The sequence below is a fragment of the Monomorium pharaonis genome, chromosome 2 (genome assembly GCF_013373865.1).
Source record: "Monomorium pharaonis isolate MP-MQ-018 chromosome 2, ASM1337386v2, whole genome shotgun sequence".
NCBI classification, from domain to species: Eukaryota; Metazoa; Arthropoda; class Insecta; order Hymenoptera; family Formicidae; genus Monomorium; species Monomorium pharaonis.
In genome coordinates, this window is record NC_050468.1 from 1,660,162 (window position 1) to 1,684,516 (window position 24,355).

The 24,355-nt window shown below is 34.1% G+C and overlaps 1 protein-coding gene and 1 long non-coding RNA gene across 8 annotated transcripts in view; one reads left to right on the forward strand and one right to left on the reverse strand.

Annotated features, from left to right (window-relative positions):
- Positions 1 to 24,355, reverse strand: part of LOC105832304 — a 591,095-nt gene that overhangs the window by 310,910 nt on the left and 255,830 nt on the right. The window contains exon 1 of one of the 7 annotated variants that reach the window (XR_004962208.1): positions 20,812 to 22,969. The exons of the other annotated variants lie outside the window; for them this stretch is intronic. The gene's annotated coding sequence lies outside the window, so the exon portion shown is untranslated. Of the gene's footprint in view, positions 1 to 20,811; positions 22,970 to 24,355 lie in introns of those variants that run through there. 7 annotated transcript variants of the gene reach the window in all.
- Positions 157 to 2,566, forward strand: LOC118644399. The gene is made up of 2 exons (XR_004962211.1): positions 157 to 1,002; positions 1,365 to 2,566. It is a non-coding gene; the product is annotated as an uncharacterized LOC118644399 (long non-coding RNA).

Below are 24,355 nucleotides of genomic sequence, written 5' to 3' on the forward strand. Positions count from 1 at the left end.
CTCGAGCGGCTCGAGCCCTTCCTTCGGCGCGCAAGGCGCGCTCTCATTTGCATAATTTAAAAAATTTATATCTCGATTATTAGCAGACCAAACCCACGACAATATTGAACTTTTATGTTCATCTCGATCCCATCTACCTTTTTATGAACAGTGACCAGTATGCTCTGGGACTCCTTGTATAGCTTAAAGATACTTTTTTATATTCCAATTTTATATTAGTTTAGGAACATTAAACGACAATTGCAAGATATGCCAAAAAGGATTATTGATCAACTCGGGTAAATTTATAGACTATAAACTATAATCTAAAAAAATTACATGCATGCATGTGCGCGCGCGCGCGCGCACACATACACAAATGTTACTACAAAAAGTATTACAACGTTGTGAGCATAAAATATAATACGTATTATTTATGAAATATTTATGCATATTTTTAAGATCAATAATTCAGGCTGAAATACGAAAGGTCAAGACTACTCTAATACAAAATATCAAGGTTCCATGCAAACCAGCATGTCTTCCTCTTAAGACTACAGAAGACATAAAAATGTTTGATAAGCTGCCAAACGAAGAATATGACAATGTTGTGAGTAAAAAAGCATACATGCATTTTTATATACATATTTGATGTAATAATAATTTAAGTTATTACTGTTTTCATTTCCTACTATTGTGTGAAATGCTGTCTATTATTGAATATAAGATTAAACAATTTTTAATTAAATAATAAGTAAAAATCAAACTCGTGTGTAAAGCAAATTGAGAAAGATAAAAAAATCAAGAAATGAGTGATCATGGCATAAATATTATAATAAAGTCTTTTTATCTGATTATTGCAAGTTAGATATCTTAGTCATATTGGTGGATGGACAGCACGCAGCTGTGCCAATGCTATTTTAAAGGAAGCTGTAAATGACGAAGTCTTTTATGACTTCGCTTTTACAGGTTACAAGAGAAAAAATGTTTTCAAAGATTTACGTTTTGCAAAGGCTTGTGAAGGTGTGTATTTCTCTTTAAAAGCTAATATGTTAATTATTCTCTGATTGGTATTATTTTTCGTGCAATAAATACTTTACAATTTTTTAAAATACTCGTAGCGTCATTGTTAAATCTGACGATTAAATTGATATGTTATTTTTAGTTTCAATTCGTTATTAAATATATATCGACAAATTATATTGACCACGTAGATATGCACTTTAGAGAACTGAAAAATATATATTGAATAACGATCATATTAAAAGTTCTTATTAACACCAAAATCTGCTTTGATCATGAAAGGCATTTATCTTATTTCTATTGTGTTATATTAGTCTTTTCAAGATAAATTATATTACTTATTTTTTCTGAATATATTCTAGAAGCAATGGCGGCAAATCCCAATTTTAAATTAACGCAAGCTGTATTTAAGGAGGCTATTACCGAAGCACTGAGGTCTTCAAAGCAACGATTCCGAAAACAAAATATGCAAGTTGAAAATAATTATAGCTGTGACAATATTGATGAAAGTGATAGTGCCTCAAATAGCGAGGAGGAAAATTAATTATATAGTATTAATTATGCTAAGAAAAGTATAAACAAGTATCAGTACATATACTGAACAGTATATATATTACATGTTATGTTCTTGAAATTATATTGACATTTATTTTATATTTTTGAAATTTTATTATGCTGTATTCTTATAAAATAGAATTTAATATTAAACCAAAGATGTATGCGTGACGAGTATATTCATACTCAATACAAAAGAATATTCCTTATTTATTTAAGGATGTAATAAAGATATATTAACAGCTGTCTCTATGGTAACATTTCATGGTGTATTTGTTATATATGTTAACTGTATTATTAGTACATATTGCGAAGTAATATAATATGATCTTAACTTTATGGTCTATATATTATATATCTTAATTAATAAACTTCTTTTTTTCCATAAAATTATAAGAAAAAAAATTTTGTTTAGATTTGTTGGAACTCTGACAATGCACACACACACGCGCGCGCGCGTATTTTTGTATTTATTGCACAAAACCGTTATTATATACTACACAAATCCGACAAAGTTTGCCAGCACTACGACAACATGTCGTGTCGTAATGTGTCAGCAAACCGTGCTGCTCACATACGCTTCATTTGCCGACTCAATTGTTGCAAATATGCCGACACGTCTATGCGTAGATGTGAATGCGCTATGTCGGCACAATGCCGATAGTTTGCTATCGGAGATATCTTGTATTAATGTTAAAAATAGAAAATGCCGAATTGTGTAGCTTTTGGATGCTATAATACATCAAAAAAAGGTGCAATGATGCATATGTTTCCACAAGCTTTAGAACGTCGAAAAATATGGATATAAAATGAAATAAGACTTGAAATAAGACTGAAATAAGACTTGAATAAGACTTGAAATTTGCCGCCTTTACATGCTATGAAACGGAAAATGGCGACTTCCGTCACATTGGCACAACTCTCCTTATAGGAACTCTAACTTGGCGCAAGTCACTACCGTGTCTCTTAAAAATATAAGTGGGTGGCCATATTACCACCTTCTCCTCCATTAATAAAATAAATATGGATATTAATAAAAGTACTTCTACAAATATTCGATTTAATAAAAGTATACAGTTCCTGATCGTCTGTGGATGAAAAAAAATACAACTTAAACTTTATTAAAATTATACTTCTTGCTTAAACAAATATGATAATAAGAAGTATCATTACAGAGACTGCTAAGGTAGCGCACTTTCCATCCTATTAGCGGTTAATTAAGCAGCATGCCTTGATGTCATAAAATAAGTTATTTAAATTTAAAATTTATATATAATTGTCGAATATTTATAGATTTTATTATCTCACTATTACGTTTTTATGAAAAACTTATGTATCATTATCAAATATTTTGAAATTTGTAGTCTCACTATTATTTTTTTAAAATAAAGTCTAATTAATAAATAAACCTTTTTATTAGTAACTTTATTATTAGTAATTTTATTTCGGAGATGTTTAGGAACCAGATCTATAAAAGCGGTTATGTAGAGATTTAAAAAAAAGTAATACAAGTTATTTGCTTAGAAACCCCGATTATATTAATGAGTTTGTACAGGGAATTCTAGTACCTTTTAGATTACATTAGTTTATAAACATGATGAACTGAGTAACGAAAGTGGTTTTGTTTATTATAACCAACAAAATCTGTAAATGTGAAAGATTTTATAAAGCCAACAAAAATACGGTTTTAATAATACCAAAATTTAACCAAAAAAATTATAAAATACCAAGGTTAAACCGAAGAAAATGGATATTCCTAATAATGTCACTCGGGTAAATATTTACATTAATTATTATTATTATTTGTTTCTTTTAGACCCCCGCGCACTTTTTGTATGGAAAAATGAATTTCATACGAATTAATTCAAACTCTAGGAAAAGATATCTGAAGGCATGCCAATTAAAAGTTGTCACTGCCAAATCAATCTTATAAGCCATTTTTGTTTTTAGCGGAGTTATAAAATGAAAGTAAACATGTCATGTATTTCGAAAAATTCATACATTGTGTGTTTGTGTGTGTGTGTGTGTGTGTGCGTGCGTGTGTGTGCGTGCGTGCGTGCGTACGCGCGCGCACGCGCGTAGTGTGGCTAACAGTAGAAAAAGGGCGTAATCCACTTGATGCTACAAACTTCGAAACATTCTATGATTGACCAATTTGTAAAATTCTTTGTTCTGATTGGTCACTCAAATGCTTCAAAGCATTTGTAGTGTTAATCCAGATAGCAAACACAACTCATTTTGACGTCAAATTTTGGTCATTTCCTGACTATTATTGACGTCACTAATTGACGTCTTAATGACGTTAAAATGACGGTCTAATGTCACAGACTGTTGACGTTATAATAAAGACGACATTTTAACGTCATTTTTATGACTATCCCAAGTAGTAAAAGTTGCCGTTTTTTGACGTTTCAGAAAATATTTCGGGTACATCAATCAATAATTTTTTAATGTTTGTTTATATGTTTATATGTTGGATTATGTTCATACAAATTAATAAAAAATAAACGCATAAAATTCAATTTATTATATTTGCTAACCAAGAAGCAGGATCGAATTAATTCGTCATAATAATGTCACGGAATGAGAAATAGGACGGCGAGAAATAGGACCAAAATATTACGTCATAAAGACGTCATTAAATAACGTCAATATGCAGTCATTTAAATGTCATGGTCGCATTTTGGTCGTAAGACGTCATTCGTATCAATATGACCAAAATTTGACGTCAAAATGACTTGTTTCTTGCTACCTGGGAAGTGGATCGCACCCATAATTACATTTTTTGGTTCCTGATTGAGAAACCAGATTTGCTATCATAATTTCTTTAATCAAGCATATTGCGTATGCACGCACGCACGCACGCACACACACGCGCGCGCGCGCGCGCGCTCCCACGCGCCGACGCACAATGTATATATTTTTCAAAATACCATGACATGTTTACTTTCATTGGTAATTATAAATTATTAATCAAAACCAATCAATCAAATAAGCTGAGAATCCAAAATTTCAAAAACCAATACATAACAAAAACGAACTGTAAGGAGTCAACGCTATAGTTAATGCGCATATAACTTATTAATTATTAATTACACAGGCACACAAAAAAGAAAGTGGTTGGTCCGGCGGACTAGACTAGTCAATCCTTATGTATTTCGACCCGCTGAATCCAAATCCAAGGTCAGAATTGCAAAGTTAGCTCGCATTTTCTAACCTCAAAAAAATTTTTTTTTAAATGTTGGTCCGGCGAACCAGATTAGTCAATCCTTATGTATTTTGACCCGCTGAATCCAAATTTAAGGTCAGAATTGCTTAATTGGCCGGACCAAGATTAAAAAAAAATTTTTTTTAGATTAGGAAGAAATGAGCCAATGCAGCAATTCTGACATTGAATTTGGATTCAGCGGGTCAAAATACATAAAGATAGACTATTCTGGTCCGCCGGACCAACATTTAAAAAAAAAATTTTTTTTGAGGTTAGGAAAAAATAAGCCAATTCGGAAATTCTGATCTTGGATTCGGATTTAGCGGGTCAAAATACATAAGAATTGACTAGTCTGGTTCGCCGGACCAACATTAAAAAAAAAATTTTTTTGAGGTTAGAAAATGCGAGCTAACTTTGCAATTCTGACCTTGGATTCGGATTCAGCGGGTCGAAATACATAAGGATTGACTAGTCTAGTCCGCCGGACGAACCACTTTTTTTTTGTATGCCTGTGTTATTTTATAAGATTAATTTAATAATTTATATATCTGCGCGCGACGATGCTGCGCGCAATTAAACCCCGTTCTACATTAATCATAAGCAGTCAGTTGCAATTTGCAATAGACAATGAGCGTCTAGTTTTTAGTTAAAGCTCGACAGTCATTGGCTGTCATAAGTTGCAACTGGCGATTAATATAGAAAGGGCTTAATGTCGCGACTGCCGTATTGTGAGCTGTGAAGTCCCTGAAGTGCCGGAACAGAGAAAATGATAGAGTCTGACCGAAATCACTTTTTTTCGGCCGAAACCGAATATTCAGTCTTCTATGAATTTCGACTGAAACCGAAACCGAAAACCGAAACTTTTGAAAAAATTTATAAAATATTATATATATAACTTAAGAGATTGTTGGAAAAATGTATATTTAATATTTAAGTATTCTGTTATCGAATAAGCTTTTTATTAGTTATTAAATAAGCTTTTATTTAAGAATTAATGTATTAATACTTTATTATTTATTATATTTTATTACAATATAAATGTATTTTTTATAAAAAACAAAAACATCTTTTAAAAAGTCAATTTTTTAATGGAAATTGTATTAGATACATTGCATAGTATAACAGTAAAGTTATACATCACACACACACACACACACACACACACACACACACACACACACACACACACACACACACACACACACACACACACACACACACACACACACACACACACACACACACACACACACACACACACACACACACAGTTTTATTATTTAATATTATATTAAAACTTAATAATCAAATTAAATAATGGTAATTATTCAGTTTAGGCACTGGTATTCAAATATCGATGTAGTTGTGCTTATTCGATACAGTTTTGCTTCAAACGAACGAATCTGGCAAAAAAAAAGCGTCGCTCTGCCTCGAAAAGCGAAATAATAATCGCTAAAGTTGACTAATATTCAGGTTATGAAACCTGTCATACCGACACAATGTAATGACTTGAGCACGCGCAGCGATCATATTCTCACGCTTTTAGTCACAAGCGCATGCTCTGTTCAGCACAAGTCATGGTAAAAATGCGCGAATTTCAAATGTCTATATACATATTTTTACGAGCACAATCTTTTGTGTGGAAAGTCGCAAACCCATGTGGTGCAGAGAATGCTTTACGCACACACACACACACACACACACACGGGGGGGGTGCAAGGGGGGGCCTTCGGCCCCCCCTCCCGCACCCACCCCGTCCAAGTCGCTAATCCATGTGGCCTTATTTATTATTATTAATTTTTGTTAATTTTTATTAAAAATTATCATTAATTTTTTAACCTTATTATTAATTTTTTCAAGTTTAAGAAAAGGTTTCTTTTAAATCGAACTACAGTTTATGAAATTATTAAAGATTATGAGCACACTCAGCCATCTCTAACTGATAATACACATGGAGGTAGTATTCCTACATCAGCTGAAACTCAAATACTTTCTTTTATTTGGTAAATATTTATATATCTGTATAATTTTTAAAATATTGAAATTTTTATTATAAAATGTTGAAAATTTTTAATCTTTAATTTTAGCTGCAATAAATGCACTTTAAGAGATGTTTCTGAAAAGTTTGACATAGGCTTATCTACTTTGTTTCGTCACATAGATAAAGTAGTTGATTATTTACTAGATCGTAGGAAAAACATTATAAAAATGGCTCAAACAGAAGAAGAAAAAGAAAATTTATCAAGAGAATTCCAAAAGGTAAAAATTTAATATTATTTATTAATTTTGATTATACTTTATTAATTGCAATTATATTACAGATTTCAGGATTTCCAAATGTAATTGGTTGTATAGATGGATCATACATTAATATACGCACACCTGCACATAAAATAAAACCTACATATACAAATAGACATGATTTGACTTCTGTCACATTGCAAGCATTTGTGACCATAAGAATAGGTTTCTGGATGTATTTACTGGAATCCCATTTCTTTGAAATTTTTTCTTTTTGATTCAGAGAAATGATGGATTGTGAAATATAAAACGATTAGATTCTCGTGTTTTTTTTTTTTTAAATAAATCACTGAAAATCTATCGTAATTAGTAAGTATTTCGGATAAGTATTTCGCGCATTTTAGTACGACCACCTCTCTCTCTCTCTCTCTCTCGCTCCTCATCTCCTTCTCTCTCTCCCTCCCCTCTCTCTCTCATCTCTCTCTCCTCCATATCTTCTCTCGCTCCTCTCTCTCTCTCTCTCTCTCTCTCTCTCCCTCCCTCCCTCCCTCCCTCCCTCCCTCCCCTCCCTCCCTCCCTCCCTCCCTCCCTCCCTCCCTCCTCCCCTCCTCCCTCCCTCCCTCCATCCTACCCTACCCATCCCTTCCTCCTCACCTCCTCCCTCCCTCCCTCCCTCCCTCCCGTCCCTCCCTCCCTCCCTCCCTCCCTCCCCTCCCTCCCTCCCTCCCTCCTCCCTCCCTCCCTCCCTCCCTCCTCCCTCCCTCCCTCACCCTCCCTCCCTCCCTCCCTCCTCCCCCCCCTCCCACTCCCCCTCCCACTCCCTCCCTCCCTCCCTCCCTCCCTCCCTCCCTATCCCTCCCTGCCCTCCCCTCCCTCCCATCCCCCCTCCTCCTCCCTCCCTCCTCCCTCCCTCTCCGTCCCCTCCTCCTCTCCTCCCTCCCATCCCCCTCCCTCCCTCCCTCCTCTCCCTCCCTCCCTCCCCTCCCCCCTCCCTCCCTCTCCTCCTCTCTCCTCTCTCTCTCTTCTCTCTCTCTCTCTCTCTCTCTCTCTCTCATCTCCTCTCTCTCTCTCTCCTCCCTCTCTCTCTCTCTCTCTCTCTCTCCTTCTCCCTCTCCCTCTGGCCTCTCCCTCGCCCTCTCCCCTCCCCCCCTCTCCCCCTCTCTCCCTCTCCCCCCCTCTCCCTCTCCCTCCCCCTCACTAACCTCTCCTATACTCTCTCCCCTCCAGGAAAAATTCATGATGCTCGAGTTTTAACACTTTCTGACATAAAAGAGAAGCTACCATATATTTGTGGGAAAAAATACCATATTCTTGGTGACGGAGCATATGCCATTAGACCGTGGTTACTTATACCATACAGGGAAACGACAAATTTAAATTGTAGTCAAATCAATTATAATAAAAAATTGTGCCACTAGAATAAAAATCGAAAACACCTTCGGCATTTTCAAAGGTCGTTTCCGCCAACTTTTACGATTAGATATGCATAAAATAGAAAAAATCAGTAAATACATCCTTGCACTTTGCGTTGTACATAATTTGTGTATAGAAGGGAATGATTTTATTAATAATGATGACTATATTTAAAATAAAAATATCAATTGGGAATCTGAGAGAGAGGACAATATTATATCTCGAGAGGTAGGAGAAGCCAAAAGAAACATCGTAAAAAATAGCCTATTCTTATTTGAATAAAATAATTTTTAATCTTTTCTTATACAGGGTGTCCCTGAGCACCCACGCCAATGCTTGTAAAGAGGTAGAAGGGATCGAGACAAACATAAATACCCAATATTGTTTGGGTTTGGTTTACCAATAATCGAGATATAAATTTTTTTAATTGTGCGAATGAGAGCGCGCGGAAGGAAGAGCTCGAGCCGCTCGAGCCGTGGCACGGCCCACTGTCTCGAGTATTGGCGCCGGCGGCCGGGGGGAAGAGGGAGAGTCGCGCCGCTCTGTGCTTCGCTGCTCCCACGTCCCACCGCACCGCGCCAAGACTCACGTCGTTACACACATTCATGACAAATGACATAATTATGAATATAGTAAATTAATTAAAATTTTTGGTACATTCACGATAGATTCTTTCTTTTTCTTAAATATCTTATTTACAGTATCATACAATTCTAACTTTGTTTCTTATCGAATTGTATCGTACTGTTAAATCTTTGATAACGAAAACATTGATAAAAAATTATCCTAAAATTCACGATTGATTCTCAAATTGAGTTTTTTTATACGTGTATTATAATATTTGCCACATCAAGTTCTCTCATCGTTATCTTTTTCTCTTACACGATGTCTTCATAGATATTTTTTCATACTGCAACAATGAAACATACTTAACTAACAGGAAATGAGAGAACGATAGAAAATGATATCATTTCTTGAAATTTTTTCTTTTTGATTCAGAGAAATGATGGATTGTGAAATATAAAACGATTAGATTCTCGTGTTTTTTTTTTTTTAAATAAATCACTGAAAATCTATCGTAATTAGTAAGTATTTCGGATAAGTATTTCGCGCATTTTAGTAAAAATTAAAAGAAAAAAGAAAGAAAAGAAGAACGAAAAGAAAGCAAAGAGAAGAAAGCAAGAAAGAAAGAAAAAGGAAGAAAGAAAGAAGAGAGAAGAGAGAGAGAGAGAGAGAGAGAGAGAGAGAGAGAGAGAGAAGGAGAGAGAGAGAGAGAGAGGAGAGAAGGACGGAGAAGAGAAAGAAGGAAGAGAAAGAGAAAGAGAAAAAAGGAAGAGAAAGAGAAAAAAAAAAAGAGCAAGAGAGCAAGAGAAAAAGAAGAGAACGAGAACAAAAAGAGAGCGATAGAGAGAGTCTCTCTCTCTCAAACCTCACTCTCTCCTTCTCAAGTAATCATCAATAAATAATATTATTCACTTTAAACAACATCTTACATTGTACTATCTACTTCATTTTGTGTAATTTAAATAAAATTTTTATTAAACACGCTCGAAGAAAAAAATTAGCGAAAATTATCACTAGAACTGCGATAAATAATCAGCGCGATATTTTCTCTCTGAGTGTTGTGTCGCGTTTAATATTAAAAGTGTTAAAGAAAAAGTAATCTCGTTAAAAAAAAATTTTATGACACATAATGAAACTCGAATAGTATTGATTGGAACTGTTGTTAGAAATGCTGTTTATTGTGTTTCTGTAAATACTTTAGAAGGAAAGATATTCTGCTAAATTCGCGACATACATCTTTTTATCTTTGTTTATTTTTTACAATAAACAGCATTTCTAACAACAGTTCCAATCAATACTATTCGAGTTTCATTATGTGTCATAAAATTTTTTTTTTAACGAGATTACTTTTTCTTTAACACTTTTAATATTAAACGCGACACAACACTCAGAGAGAAAATATCGCGCTGATTATTTATCGCAGTTCTAGTGATAATTTTCGCTAATTTTTTTCTTCGAGCGTGTTTAATAAAAATTTTTATTTAAATTACACAAAATGTAAGTAGATAGTACAATGTAAAGATGTTGTTAAAAGTGATAATATTTATTGTATTTATGAGTACTTGAGAGGGAGAGAGTGAGAGAGAGAGAGAGAGAGAGAGAGGTGTCGTACTAAAATGCGCGAAATACTTATCCGAAATACTTACTAATTACGATAGATTTTCAGTGATTTATTTAAAAAAAAAAAACACGAGAATCTAATCGTTTTATATTTCACAATCCATCATTTCTCTGAATCAAAAAGAAAAAATTTCAAGAAATGATATCATTTTCTATCGTTCTCTCATTTCCTGTTAGTTAAGTATGTTTCATTGTTGCAGTATGAAAAAATATCTATGAAGACATCGTGTAAGAGAAAAAGATAACGATGAGAGAACTTGATGTGGCAAATATTATAATACACGTATAAAAAAACTCAATTTGAGAATCAATCGTGAATTTTAGGATAATTTTTTATCAATGTTTTTGTTATCAAAGATTTAACAGTACGATACAATTCGATAAGAAACAAAGTTAGAATTGTATGATACTGTAAATAAGATATTTAAGAAAAAGAAAGAATCTATCGTGAATGTACCAAAAATTTTAATTAATTTACTATATTCATAATTATGTCATTTGTCATGAATGTGTGTAACGACGCGAGTCTTGGCGCGGTGCGGTGGGACGCGAGAGCGGCCATTGATGCGAGTCTAGACGCGGTGCGGTGGGACGTGGGAGCAGCGAAGCACAGAGCGGCGCGACTCTGCCTCTTTCCCCCGGCCGCCGGCGCCAATACTCGAGACAGTGGGCCGTGCTACGGCTCGAGCGGCTCGAGCTCTTCCTTCCGCGCGCTCTCATTCGCACAATTAAAAAAATTTATATCTCGATTATTGATAAACCAAACCCAAACAATATTGGGTATTTATGTTTGTCTCGATCTCTTCTACCTCTTTACAAGCATTGGCGTGGGTGCTCAGGGACACCCTGTATATACCTCACTTTTCTTGTATCACATACATATTGCAAAATTAATTATAGTAAAATAAGTTTTACATTTACTAAGTATAAGTACATAAGCAGTTTGTACTATTTTGTATAACAAAAACATTTGTTTTTCCATTTTTATAATAAAAAAATAACTCTTTCTGACTTAGAATTAAGGTAGTTAAGCTTGAATATAATCTCAAACAAAAATAAACTTTTGATATAAAACTAGTTTAACGTTTTACGTTTTATCTTTACAGATTTAAAGTAGTTAAGCTCGAATATATAATCTGAAACAAAAATAAAATAATTTTGATATAAAACTACATTATCTTAAGTTTTATCTTCACAGAAAGAAAAACTATTATCATTAAAAATTAAAAACGTACACTTTACATATCTTTCTTAAAAAGTTCTTTAATAAGTTGCATTTTTTCTTTGTGACGTCTTTCCTTGCTTTCTTCCTTTAATTGATGTAACTCTAATAAAGTTTCTTGAATTGATTTCTTTTTATTTTCTTTTGTCTCCTTTTCGATGTTTGTTCTCAAAGGTATAACAGTTGTATTCTCTGGCATCATTTTCACTGCTCTTGATGAACTAATAGACTGGAAGCTGCTTGATCTATTATTCTTTAGTATTTTTGTGTTGTGAATACTCATTAATATTTCTGGCTTAATACTGTCATCCAAAGAAGCAATTTTTTCTAGCTGCTCATTATATGGAACATCCACTCTGTCATTGCCAGAACATTTATTATGCTGAACTGCATTCTTTTTTCTTTTTAATATTGTTTTAAAGCGATTTTCTACTTGGATGGAAGTGTATTTTCAATCCATATTATCTTCAATATCTTGAGCAATTTTATCCCACATTGCTTTTTTATTCTTGAACTTCTTCATTGGTCCTACCTGTTTCATATAAATTTCATATTTTTCTAACAGTATTTGGGTATCCTGTTTACCCCATTCTGATCGTTTTTTTCCACTTAGAGTTTCGTCTTCCTCAACCTGTTGTAACTCATTGTCAGACTGTAATTGATCAGATTCTAACTCTGACTGTAATTGATCAGATTCTAACACTGACTGCAATTGACAAGATTCCTCTTTATCTGTTTCGTATATGACAATTTGTTTATCTATAATTTTGTAGATAATTTGTAATGGTTCTTGCAGGCTTATAAATTTATTGTCTATTAAATTTATTAAATATTTAATTGCATATTCATCATCCTCTAAAAATAAAAATATAACAAAATTATTTAAAATCCTTGACGGACATATTTTACTGAAAGTACTATGAAGTTAAGAAAAAGTGAAATAAAAATTATTAAAAAATTACAGAATATATTTTAAAATAAATTATAATTTCCATTATAAAATGTAGGCTGCGGTCGACTTAATGCTACAAATGTTACAAAGTGTTTGATTGACCAATCGAAACAATACATTTTATGAATTGGCCACTAAAGAATGTTTCGAAGCATTCGTAGTGGCAATTCGACCGCGGTAGTAATCTAATACTTTAAAATATAAGAAAAGTTAAATTGTACTATTGAAAAATACAATTTAATTTTTTTTACATTTTTTCAAATTTTTAAAAATATTAGATATCATGCATAAAATTAAGTAATTTTAATTATTTTTAATTAAATTTTAATTAGAAACTGAATTTTTATTAAAATATTGAAGAAATAATAATGAAATAAGATCAATTGAGAAAAAATTTCAAATTTCACATTTTCAAATACATTTTAGTAGAATTTCATTATATTTTCAGTAAAATCTTTTCATCGTGAACATTTTTACCCTTTAATGATTTGACATCCTCTATTTTCATGTTTTTAGTGTTGAAAATAAACACTTCATCATTCAGTTGAAATATCAATTCGTTACTCGAAGGTTCCATTTTATAATAAATAATCTTATATCACAGACTTCTGTATGTATAATACAATATAAACAACTTCCAATAGAATTTGTTACAATATAAACAATTAACGAGGTTAGGCGTCTTGACTGTGATGTACTGTTGATGTGTTCCACTGGACCACACTAAACGTGCACTATTATTGCGCTAGTAAAGTTTTCATCAAAACCTACCACAGCGCTGGTGCTGCACCAGTTTTCCCAGTAGAAAACGCTATTAATTTCGGCCGAAACCGAAATCAAGCCGAAATCTTGATTTTCGGCCGAAACTAGCCGTAACCGAAACCGAAACCGAAATTTCGGTCGGACTATAAAAATGACAGACATGTGCGTCATGGAATTATTATGTTCTTCAGCAACGTGGCGTAGGATATTAGAGCACAAATAAGGTATATATATGTATTTTATCATATAAATTCAAATCTAAACTGTCGATTGAGCTTAGTCAGGAATTGATCAATTCAATCGTTGTTGAGATATGATAATCTTGGTTATTCGCAATTTGCCGGCTTGCGTTTAGATACACGGGGCGGTCTCGTACTGACGTACTGCATGCGCGTATATATACTGTGTTTCTTAATAGTGCCGGTAGAATATTCTAATGAATTTCGGATAATTTGTTGGTAGATAAAGAACGTCATGGGATATATTATATATTAAAAATGTAGTCGAATTGAGGTTATAAGGTTAACGCATGTATATATTGTGACGTGGCGCATCCGGCGCGCGCGTCACAGGGACATAAGACCGACCGAGGGGGTCGGTCGGGGGCGACTCCTCGCCGAGCCGAGGGGGATGCGGCTGTTATTCTATTTTATTTTTATTTCTTAGCTTCCGCGATACCGTTTTGAGATTGTTGTGGACAATCATTAAAGTAGAGGCGCCGAGTGTGGGCTAATCGGAAGAGTGTACCAAGGGCGACGGAGGAGCAGCCGTCGTGGGGACTTTGCTGGGGACACTCGACAGTGGGAGGGGCGCCCCTCAAGGAGTTTCCCGCCGAGCCGTGCATCGGGCCCCGCCGAGCGTTGCCGTCCCTGAGTAAGGATACCGACCGCGCCGAATGACAGCGGAGAGACACGACGGCTTCCAGCGAGGATCACGCCGTGGGCACGCGTCACCGGGCTACGGACCGGAAGAGCGGCCACAGCCAAGTAAACCGCCAGCCACCTTGATCGGTTTGGTTGCGGCCTGGCCAGCCGGACCTACCGAAACGGCGGAAAAATAGATCGCACTGTTGGAGCACGTGGTCATCACGGACGTTCCGAGCGATGAAGCAGCGCGACGCTGGATCGAGGATCACGCAGAGTCACGTGGATCCATCTATTGGAAATCGAAGAGCGTCCGCGCCTGCGCGACGGCTCGAGCCGGCCGGCGCGGGACAGGGGCTCCTCACTGTTCGGTTGACGGTGCGATAAGGCGTATCGAAGGACGAGCCCCTACGAACGACTTCGACGGACAAGGATCTGAAGATTGTTGTAAGGCCATCACTCGGCAGCCACGCGGAATTCCGTAAGATTCGGTAAGGCGGTCGACTTTCGTGCGGGACCGGATAAGGGATACAGTTTGTCGTGTTACCGGTGATCCCGAATCCGATACCGTTTTGCTGTTGCCTATTTATTAGTGTAGAGGACTCGAAGTACGAAGTAGAGTCTCGTGGCCGCACGGAAGATCGGACCGACCGGCCCGAATATTTAGTTGTTAAGTAAGTCCCTCTTGGACAAAGCCGACACCGACAGTCCTCGCGTAATTAATCATTGCATTCTTTAGTACCGCAAATACCGATCTAGACTGTATTATAATTATTGTGATTGACGAGCGGAGAGCCCCGACGGCCTCCCGCCTCGTAGAGAAAGAATAAAGTTTCCGCATTCTCTTAGTGCCGACTTCCGGCTTCCGTCGTAACCATATCTGTGAATTTAAACAATTGCATTGAGTGGAGTAAGATCCACGATTGTCGTAGACAGTACCTCGTTATCTCTTACGAAATATATTTAACATTTTTGATATCTACTTTAACCATTGAGTACCGATTCTTTTCTACGACCTGCCTCGATCCGAGCTCTCCAACCCCCTCGAGTACTGAAGAACCACGCCCCTCTACCTCGTTGAGAAAAGAGCCACCGGCATCAGTAACGCTTCCTATCCGGCTACCGATTTATAGTTATATTTACAGTTAATTGTTGTGCGGCGCGGAAATCCGCGCCTGGCGCCCAGAAAATCAGAGTATTTTTGGAGTTACCGTTCACACAGGCTACCGTTTTCGAGAGTTACCGATCTCGCGGGGAAGCGTTACTCGCGAACAGTTAGATAACTATTGTCAATTATTATTAATTGGGCGTAGCCCCTCGGACCTGGCGGTTCCCGGCGGAAAGCTACGTCGCAATATGTGAGGCAAAATGTTATATGTTATCATTTTTCTTATTTCTTTTAATTTACAGATTTTCCAACTATAATTGAACGCACTCAAGATCAACATCCTCAATATTATCTTGCACTATCTTTCTACGGAAGAAACACTAAAAATAACACTTTAAAAAATACTTAAGTTGAGAATAATTTGGGACAAGGGATGAACACTCAATTCAGTGTAAACACTCAACTTGTTCGCTCTTTAATTTACTTTTAATTAAAGTGTTACTTTCAACTTGGATGTTCGCCATCTACTTGAGTGTTAATTTCAGTGTTAATCCTAAATTTAAGAATAACTGAAATTAACACTCAATTAGATAGCAAACATCTTAGTTGAAAGTAATACTCAAATTAATACTCAAACCCAGCTAAACACTCTAGTTGAATGTTTATTTTAGATATTCGTCTTATGCCCATTTCTACCAATGCAGATTAATTTTAATCTCGGTTGAACTTGCTTTTTAAGTTTTAAGAATTAGAAGAAAACAATAGGTTACAATAGGTTAAGAAAGCAAATAATGTTATAAAAAGTAAAAAATAAAATTTATTTTAAATATAAGGTTTAATTAGCTTTATTCTATGAAATTTAGAAATAAAGTTTTGTTACATTTTCATATAAATAAGTAGAGCGCTACGGTATATACCGCGCTTAAGTGTATACCTTCTACCGATAGATATTGAGTGTACATTTCCAACATTTCAGACTTTACACTTTATGTTAGAAGTATACACTCATTTTGGTAAACATGCGGTATAACGCCCCTACCTCCGATTTCCATATAACTTTGTAAATTTGTGTATTTTCATGCGAAAAACACGAATCTGGCAGAAAAAAGCGTCGCTCTGCCCCGCAAGACGAGATATTAATCGTTAAAGTTCACTATTTGACAGACTATGAAACCTATCATACTGATGAAATGTTGCGACTGAACATGGTCCCGTGGCCATATGCGCATGCTCCGTGGTTACATGTGCAAACATTTTAATGTGTTCAATTACATGCACTCAAAACAAGGTATTTTCTGCTTTAACAAATGTTTTTATTTGCTAAAGCAGAGAATACTTTGTTTCGCGTGAAAGTCACTGCTATTTTGAAAAGAAAAATCGTCGTTCAACTTCCGTTTTTTTTAAATAAAATTTTAAAGTTTTATAATGTTGGTAAGTAAGAAATTGATAATTTGTGATTAAGCGCATACACTGACGAGTTTGACGAAGATTTTTACGCATGCGCAAAAGTCTATTGCGGCTTACTTCAATCTTAAATATCTTCACAGTTTACATTTTTGTTAACTACAAGATATACAACAATGAAATTACACGAATTTTTAGTGTTAGTTAACGAAAAAGAAAGTTTGCTCGAGTTCTTAATGAATCTTAACGTCATAAATAATCATATAAAATGTACAATTTGTGACAATATTATTAACTTAAATATTAATAATTTAGAATTTAAGTGCTCAAATTCTTATTGTAATATTGATTTACATAAGAAAAAAAAGAATAAGATGTAATTTTCGACAGTGTTCGAAAAGGTAAATTATTAAATATATATAAAAGTAAATTATCGATTGAAAAGTTTGTATTTTTACTGCATATTTTGTAATATTAAAGGTACTTGGTTTGATAAAAGTAAATTATCGATTGAAAAAATTTGTATTTTCACAGTATATTTCGTTATGTTAAAACTTCCGCGTCATAATTTTATAAAAAATGAATTAGACATGCATGATCATGCAATAGTTGATTGGCATAGCTTTTGTCGTGAGGTAATAATCTAATATCTATTATAATAATTTATCTATTTATATATCTAATAATATTTATCTATTATTCTACCGTATTTTTTAATTATATTAGGTATGTGTTTATTGGGTGGAATTCCATTCTGAATAAATTGGAGGTGAAAATATTATTGTAGAAATAGACGAAGCGAAAATAGGGAAACGAAAATACAACAGAGGACGGTTAATAGAGGGTAAATGGATATTTTGAGGACATGAACGAAATAGTGGACGAATGTTCATTGTTTCCGTACACGAAAGAATAGCAGAGACACTGATAAATGTAATAAAAGAATGGATAATACCTGGAACAATCATTATATCAGACTGTTGAAAAGCCTACAAATGTTTGGAAAATGAAAATTTCAAACATTATACAGTGAATCATTTGTTAAATTTTATCGACTCAGAAAGTGGTGCAAAATTTTAAATTTAAAATAATATTAATAAATTTTAATAATAAATTAATATTAATAAATTAAAATATGTGTTTAATTTTAGGCGCACATCCACAGAATATAGAACGACTTTGGCCTGAAGTTCGAGCAAATATTCTCAGATATGGTACTAGAGAAACGCACTTAGTAAGTTATTTGGCTGAATTCATATTTAAAAGGAGATACAATCATAATGAACGAATTGTAGAACTTTTTAAAATAATTGCTAAATTGTATCCACCAACATCTACAATAAATTTATAGAAATAAAATAAGCCTTCTCTGCTTTAATTAAAAACATAAATTATATATATTTTTATATTTTTTAAATTATATACAGCAAAAAAAGTCGTTATTAGTAATTACTAATAGTAGTGATTTACAATAGAAAACAGTGATTCTCCAAATTTAAGCTTTTAACATCCTCAATAAATTTCTAAAAATAATATAGATATTCTCTGCTTTAATTAAAAACACAAATGATACATATTTTTTTCTTACATATATTAAATTATATATAGCAGGAAATATGTGGTTCTAAATTTTTATTTTTTTAATTATAACTGTTATTTCAAATTTAAATTTTTATTATAACATTTATAGTAAATCTCTAAAAATAAATATATTCTGCTTTAATTAAAAATACACATTATTTTTTTATATGTTTTAAATTATATAAAGCAGGAAATGTGATTTTTACCTTTCTAATTTTTTTTATATGCATTATAATTTGGATCCAACATTTCTTTAAAGTATACGCTATAACTGTAAACACGACTACGTCGTTGTCGTCCATTGTTCGGGATTCAGCATGTATTGAGTTCGCGCCGTCAGATGGCAGCAGCTATCGATCACCGTTCGCGTAGAGATCGTGGTGCGCCAGCATGCCCATATCTCTAGAATTATCTACTTCGGTACGTATGCTCTATGACGGTGGTTCACTTTCGGTCATCGTGCTAGTGTTTCAACATAGTTTTGGTGCTTGAATCTATTCGTGAGATCATAGAAGACTCATCTAACGATTTCTCAAGGAAAGACTCATTTAATTTTAATTGAGAGACTCATCCGGACTCCTCTAGTGCATCAACATCGAGAGACTCAAGTTCATCACGCTACGTGCACGCCGGCGCCGCGTGATACCGGCTCACGGGCATCATCGTCGTCACCAGTAACAAATTAATATAATTTCTGCCGAGTGAGTGAACATTATTTCTTGACTATAGACAATCTTATAAGCATGCTCAAAACCTAGTGAACGCGTGTAATGTGTATCAATTAAGATCTGTGATAAATATACGGTACGACTCGGACATCACGATGAGTCCACGTGACCCGTAATCGCAGGCATTTTATTTAACACCTGTTCCACGAACGTGCTCTCACCCTGCTTAACATTCTCAGGGGCAAACCAGCGATTTCTTTGCCGAGTCGCAAACATCCATATTCCTAAAAATTTTGGAAAACGTTAAAAAAAATTTGTATTTAATAAATTATTAATATACTAATTAATAATAAACATTAATAAAATTACCTTATGATTTAAATACAAAAATCTATCTTTGATTTCGCGTTTCCGAATTTTTGTATATGTTTTCTTTAATGTAAAAGGTAATAGTATCGTGCAAAAATTCTTCGGAAATAGCATTTAAGTAAGCAAAATTAACAATATCATTCGATTATGATCCGTTAATCTACAATCTCAAAACATCTTACGAATGAATTTTGGCCATGATTTGGCATCTCCAACTACTTGTACGTCTTGTACAGTTAACCAAGGATTTTTATTTAGTTGTTCTATTGAATAACTCATTTTACTTTGACAAAGTATATCTTATAGTTAACAAAGATGTAAACTATGAAGATATTTAAAATTGAAGTAAGCCGCAATAGACCTTTGCGCATATTTAGATGCGTCTACATCATGTCGATATGACAGAAATCCTAATCACGCAACTGTCAACTTTAGTGCTTAATAATTTTTACTTGAGAGCGACAATTTTTCATTGCAGATTCATGTTCTACGCATCGTAATACACAAATTTACAAAGTTATATTGAAATCGGAGGTAGGGGCGTTGTACCGCATATTTACCCTCATTTATTGAGAGTGTTGAGAGTACACTTTTAAGTATTCAGTATTTAATCTCAAACTTTAGTATAAAAACCCTATCATTGGGTGTACACACTCAATGTTCGAGTATAAACCTAAACACCTAAACTTGGGCGTAAATTCCTAAAATCGAGTATTAACACTCAATTTTGAGTGTAAACCCTAAAAAATAGAGTGTTTTTTCTGTAAGTGTGTCCAACATAAATTTAAATTTATATCCAAAATTGTTTGTATTGTTTTCAAAAATGCCAAGATATTGCTTTGTTATCTAAACGTAGAAAAAACCAGTTGTTCAATGTACAAATCGCACGGTACTTGTCAGATCACAATCAGCTATCTGTTTCTATACAACACCTTTGTCTCATAATTGCCACATTGATCGTGTTAGTCCGCTCAATAATTGCCAATAACGACCAGCCGTCAACTTCTTCCACGAATTTGGATATTTCTATAACTGAAAGCAATGTTATTCACAAGAACGATGGTGCTAATATTAGAACAAAACGTATAGAAACGGAAAGCCTTATACGTTTCAAAATTGACCAATATTTATCAAGTGACTCTAGTAATGAGTCCTTCTTCGAAACTAATCGTGACATTCCAAGTACTGACAATCAGAGTTTAACGGACAAATTATGCTATTGGACTGTACAATATAACATACCATACAGAAGCGTGAATGCATTGTTGAAAATTCTTACTTTGCATGGTTATAGTAATTTACCAATAGATGTTTGAAGTCTTATGAAAACATCTCGAAGTGCGTCGGATAATATTCAGCCAATGATGGTTAAGCGCATTTCAAACTAACAGATGGACTGAAACGTTCAATTGCAAAATATTTTCCAGATGTGCCATCTAAAATAGAAATAAATATAAACTGTGACGGTTTACTTCTGTTTAAAAGTTTGCGAGCTTAATTTTGGCCAATTTTAGTATCAATTAAAATGGATTTCTACACTGAGCCTATTGTTGTTGGCATATACCATGGCGACAAGAAACCTAATGATGCTAATATATATCTGAAAAAATTTGTCATTGACGCGAAGGAAATTCTTACAAACGGCATTGAGTTTAATAGTGTCGTGTAAGTATTAAGGCAATTGTTTGCGATACACCTGCAAAGTCGTTTCTCACTTATACGAAAGGTCACAATGAGTATTTTGGATGCTCTAAATGTATTTAAGAAGGAGATAGCGAATTAAGGACCGATTATTCCTTTATACATCAACAACAGCCTGAGCATTATGTAGGTATCTCAGATTTTCTAAGTCAAATATAGGTATGGTTTTCCAAATTGCTTTAGATAATATGCATGTTGTATGCTTGGGAGTTACCAAACGTCTTCTTCAATTCTGGATTAGAGGCACTAAAAATGTTCGATTTACTAAGAAACAGCTGCAGGCTGCATCAGAAATTTTACAATCAATGAAATGCTTCATAACTAAAGAATTATGCAGGAAATCGAGAAGTCTTAATAATATCAATAGATGGAAGGCCACTGAGCTCCGTTAATTTCTTCTTTATACCGGCCCCATGATTTTGAAATTAGTTTTGCAAAAAGATTCGTATAATCATTTTCTTTCATTAAGCATAGCAATCCGTATTTTAGCTGATTATAAATTGTGTTTAGTTATAAATGATTATGCTCAATCTCTATTGTGCTAGATCGTTTTGCATTACGGAGAATTGTATGACCCAGAACACATTACACATAATGTACATAGTCTCCTAGTGCACCTCGCTTCTGATGTAACTCGATTTGGTTGCTAGATCAATTCAGCGCATTCAAATTCGAAAACTGTTTGCGGGCAATAAAGAAACAGGTTAATAATTCGCAAAGACCATTACATCAAATCATTAATCGTATAGCAGAAGAAAATTTACCTATTCAAACTCAATACCGCAAATCGTATCCAGTCGTAGCCTATTCGAGGTCTGCAATAAATAAGATCAAACTTCTCGAGTTCAATGGATTTTCCATCTTAATAGTGGCCGACAAATTGTAAAAACGTCAGTACGCTAATAGCGAAAAAGTCTGAATCAGATAAAAAGTCGTGGGATAATCTGCCTGTTATTGTCGAGAAATTTTGCAGTACGTATATTTCTTTATTATAGAATAAAGGAATAAACACGATATTTGTAGTTTTTATTTGTAATAAATACTTTTTTTAGCGTCTTTTGAAAAGGTTCAAAAGATTGCGGAGGATGCAAATTATATAACTACTGACGATGACAAACTTGGGAAAGGGTGCAGAAAAGTGATACCCAATAATAAACTGATGTCGAGCTCCTCGTCGGAAGATGAAAATGAAAATCAATCTAAAACTTCCAAGCGAATAAAGCCACGAGAGCGGCGTAAGTTCTATATATCTCATAGCCACCGTATTCTAATTTAACAAATTTTTTGAAGACTGTGTCTCGTTGTCTATTCTTTGAACATCACAAGGGGAGACTATATTGTATTTTCTCCTATTTAAATACATTTCGCAATTTGTACTTTACAGTTCGATTGAACTTTAAACCTCTGTGAATTTCAAATTCTCACATCTAATCTCTTGTGAATTCCATCTTGAGCTATATTAAGATGGGATTATTTGTAAATCCTTGCACAAAATCTCAATGATAGTTTTACAACATTGTCTGTAAAAACATATTTTTTTCTATACATTAACGCATATATATTATACAGTGGCGCTAAAAAAAATAGAGCCAGTGCAATATTAGGGAAATAACTTAAAATTTTAAAGCAAAATATATTTTTATTATAGAATAAGCAATTTTACATTATAAGGAATGACTATTGACCAGAATTTTATCACATTTTATCTCTACTGACGCGAACAAGATAAAATAATTCTAATGCAAATCTTTTGCTTTTAATTAATTAGGCCAAAATAATAGAGCCACTTAATAAGTTCACTTGTTTATTAGGTTTAACTAATTAACAAAAATATTTTTTGTTATTTTGGTGCTTTAATACTTTGTAGGGAACTCTTTGTTTTTCAAAACAGCTCGATATCTTCTACCCATAGAGTCTACTAAACATCTACATTCTTCTTCAGAAATTGAATACCAAGCTTTTTGGATTCCCTCCCAAAGGTTGTCAAGATTTGTAGCTTTCGAACGATCGATTCTTTTATTAATTGTATTCCACAGGTTTTCTATCAGATTTAGATCCGGACTCTGCGGTGGCCATTCCAAAATGGAAATTTTTTCCGTCTCAATAAACTTTTTTATTATATTAGCAGTATGTTTCGGATCGTTGTCGTGCATAAATTTCCATATCAAGGGCATCTCACTTCTGGCATACGGTAACATAACATCTTTAAGAATGTGTTTGTACATTTCTGCATTCATAATGCCATTGATTCGAAATAATGGACCAACGCCATACCAGGAGAAACATCCTCAGACAGTAACATTGCCGCCACCATGTTTCACAGTTTTTAAAGTGTACTTAGGATTGTTTTCTTGATTTGGTGGTCGTCGCACATACACTTTTTCATCCGAAGAGAACCTATTAAACTTTGATTCATCGGACCACAACACATTATGCCACCATTTATCGTCTTTTTCTCTGTGGCTTTTAGCAAAAGTTAATCTTTTTGCAATATTTCGTTTAGACACATGTGATTTTTTCTTAGCAATGCGACCATTAAGTTTTGCATCACACAGTCTTCTTTTTATAGTTAATGTTGATAGTTTAATATTATATTGACTGGATATCATCTTTTTCAAGCGTGGCACACTCAAGAAAGGTTCCTTTTTAACTTGTAATATAATTTCTCGGTCAAAGCGCGCAGAAGTTTTTCGAGGCCTTCCTCGATTTTCAGGTGTTGGTTTTGTTTGTTTCGCTTTCTTAATTGCATTCTGAACGCGTTTTCGAGAAACATTTAACTGTTTTGCAATCTTATTCATTGTTGAACCATTTTCCACATTTGAAATATTTGTTCGCGTTCATCATTACTTGTATGCTTTGCTCTTCCCATTTAAAAGTACGAATAATATATTTTAAATAAATGAATAATGTATTTAGTACTAATATTATTCATTTATTAATAATAATATAGTACGAATAATATATTTTAAATAAATGTGAAATAAGATGGCTCTATTATATTGACCCAATTAATACTGACCTTTAGGTTACGTTCAACTTTTCGTATCACACAACATTTTTCCACGACAATAAACTAGCATCAATGTCTTCTCTACACTCGTCTAACGGCCACAAATTGCTGT